This window comes from Sceloporus undulatus, chromosome 2 (genome assembly GCF_019175285.1).
Source record: "Sceloporus undulatus isolate JIND9_A2432 ecotype Alabama chromosome 2, SceUnd_v1.1, whole genome shotgun sequence".
Lineage (NCBI taxonomy): Eukaryota > Metazoa > Chordata > Lepidosauria > Squamata > Phrynosomatidae > Sceloporus > Sceloporus undulatus.
The window spans coordinates 250,420,726-250,424,265 of record NC_056523.1 but is presented as its reverse complement, the minus strand read 5'-3'; positions in this window follow the sequence as shown (position 1 = coordinate 250,424,265).

Below are 3,540 nucleotides of genomic sequence, written 5' to 3'. Positions count from 1 at the left end.
TTTTTGTGGTCCTGGTGTGCATCATTCCACGGTCTGTAGCAAGAGTAGAAACTTTAAATCAGATCAGGCTTAATTGCTGGACAATCTCACACTTTTTAGATCCTTTTGTGTTTTTTCCCCACACACCCACAAACTGCTGGATGCTTATATTGTCAGTCAAGTAGTATGGAAGTAGTTCTAATTAAATACAAAGCCAACTGGTGAGAACCTCTTAACATGGGATTTGGTAGAAGAACTCCCCACAGACAGTGAGTTTGGAAAGCTTAGTTATTATGTAAAGATGTAACTGCTTTTCACATCATCTTTCAGTCCTGGGTATAAATATGACTGGCTAAAGTCATATCCAAAACAAATGGAAACTCCCTTGGCACTTTGAAACAGAACTTAGAACATTATGTTTGAAAATGTATAATGTCCAGTGCTAGAAATTAGGGAACTAATCCATTTCCATCAACACCAGTTAATGAAATCATTTAATTAGCTAAGTTATCTTTCTATTTAAAAAATTAGTTTAGGGACATATCAGGGGCTTTGTAGAACATGACATGGTGATTGTCACAGCTGAATGTAGTGGCAAATTTTGTTGTTGGCTCCTTCAAAAGCATTTCTTTTTGGTCCTTTTAACATTGCCTTCTTCCAACTTAGAATTTTTTCCCCCAGATGCAATACAAAGCCCATAATGATGACTGGGAAATGTGGAAGTCAAATACACCTGGTAAACGTCAGTTTGAGCTATCCTAAAGTACAAATCATTTTACAACCTTTTCTTTCCACCGTCCCAATAATATAAACTGTTATCCCTCCACATTTGTGGCTTTGATTATTTGTGGTTTTGATTAATATGTTCTCTAGGAATCTAAGTCCTCCAGCACAATTCTGCTGTAAATTGACCAGAGTTGTGCTGGAGCACATAGAGGTTACTAGAAAAAACACCCCTTTAGGCGTTTGTAGGTCCTCCAGCATAATTCTATGGTTGACATCTGAAATATGTTGACCATAGAGTTGTGCTGGAGGAGCTGGAGATTCCTAGAGAGGTGTTTCTTATGTAAAATGAATAGTGTTGGGTTTTTTAAAAAAATATTATTTACGTTTTTTCCATTTTCATGGAGGTCCTTTACCCCTAACCACAGCAAATGTGGAGGGGCCTCTGTACACTATACTAACTTTTCAAATGTCTTGCTTTGTTAAAAAGCTTCTTCAAGGAATCTGTATTTCAGTTAGAACACTGATTCACTGTACAGTGGTGCCTCGGATACGAAATGATTGGGTTACGAAATTTCCGGGATACGAAAAGTTGGATTGGCAAAAACTGTTTCGGGTTACGAATATTTTTCGGGTTACGAAATTCTTTTGCGCGAAATTCAAATGCTGCAAAGTGCAGCTATAGGCTTTCCAGTGCTAACGGAAAAGTGTTTGGGTTACGAATTTTGGGTTACGAAAGGAATGGTGGAACGAATATTTCGTAACCCGAGGCCCCACTGTATACAATAATACATGGATAGTTACAAAATTCAGTGAGTGAATTAAGGCTGGAGAATTCTTAATAAGAAATACTTGGAAATGGTCTGCGAATATGCAGAACATTACTGCACAACTGAATCACTTCCTCTTCTACAATCCCAGTGAAGAAGTGTGGTACTGCATGTTTTCTATCCAAGAGCCACTAATCCCACAATTAAATCTGTGCCATCTTCATTTTGAATTATCAAATTACCCAACAAGACCATTCTATACGTTTCATTCTATATGTCACTCCCCTCCTTTTCCATTTGTCTTTTCCTCTAACCTAAGACATCTGTTTCTGCCCCCCCCCCCAACATCTTGTAAATAGGTCTAACAACATAGCTATGTGATCCATTTCCTCCAGTTTTACGACTTCTGAAGCAACAAGCTTTCCTGATACATTGAATCTGAGAAAGGAAGACGCACACAGTGAAATGAATTCTAATAACCTAGTTCAAGTAATGCATTTCTTTAACTTGACTATTGCTTAGGGGCTGTAGTGAATTATATAAAATAGGTAGAAAATGTTAAACCAATTACTTAACTTTAATTAACTAGTTATTTCCCAACTCTGCCTTGAAATGGTAGACTACTTTTCTCCCTCAGTGCCTGCAGTTTTCTTGTAATCTTCACTTCTTTTGGTATAGTCCCTTGATTCTAATCATACTTACTGGGACATGCTACTTATTCAGTTGAGCATATTTTCCAAATAAAGGTTGTATAGAATTACAGCTGTGGTATTAATCACGAAAGCTGCCACTGATACTTAAATCTTTGTAAACTGATTCCAGACATTTGCAAGAGCCATCCAGGAACACAGATCACTTGACCTCTTCCTCGCTTTATCATACATACTGGACAAAAAGACCACTCTTAGTAGCTGTTTTATGAGCTTTAATAAGGGAAGGGAACCAACTTGGTTTCAGTCTACTAATGCCACAGTTCCTGGTGGGGGCTGATAAGAAACTGCAGACCAAAACATAACTATGCCTCGGAAGTCCCCCCTCCCTGCCTCCAGTTTAAAGGCTTCCTTTCCCAACCTGTTGCCTTAGATTTGGATGGGTTAGACTTGTCAGCTGCCTTGAGTCCCTGTGCTGGGAGGAAGGCAGGACATAAATAAACATAATGATGATAATAATGGGAATTCTGATCCAACATAAAACTCACCCACGGCCCACTGGGTCCAGAAGGCTGGATGAGGCTTCAACCTGTCCCATAGACTAGGCTGAAATGGCCATCTGCTGTTCTCATACCTAGTAAATGCTACAGCAGAGAAGAGACACTGCATGTATACACCTTTTTGTGATGTAAACCCGTGGGGGCATGGTGAGTCATAACTGCTGTAAGATGAAGATGAGGTATGCATTTATTGCCTGGATTGGAAGCTGCCCTTGGTGCTTTTCTATCTTTACTGATTTCAAGGGTGAGAGGCCCATGCAGTAATTGCATTGGCATCACTCAAGCGGCTGGTAGTTGTGAGACGGAAGCAGACAAAGAGAGCTCTCACTCTTTGATCCTCCAGATGTTTTAGACTGAAACTCCAGAAGCCAAGAGTTGGGGATTCTGAGAATGAAGCCCAAAACATCAGAAAAGTCAAAACTGATGTCATATTTCCTTAATACAGGGCTGGGAGCAGGGCAACCAGGTACGTCCTCCTTTTCAAAGACACGTCCTCCATTCCTTCCAACCCTCTGTCCAGGAGGTGTTCCAAAATGCCCTCCATTTTGAGCATGGCTAAGCAGCATGAATTTATATGCGTGTTTTTAGCTGTTTTAGCTTCTTTGTAATAACCTAGTCTGGCACCGCTTTAACCCTTTTCTGGCTCAAGTGCTATGGAATTCTGGGAGTTGGAGTTTGTTGTAGGGCCCACAAACTCCAACTCCCAGAATTCCATAGCACTTGAGCCAGAAAAGGGTTAAAGTGGTGCCAGACAGGGTTATTTCTCCAGTGTGGATGCAGTTGGTAAGAAATGAAAGTACCAACCCTTCAAAGGCAATTTAGTTAATACAGATATACTCACATAGTAAATGTTAGTAT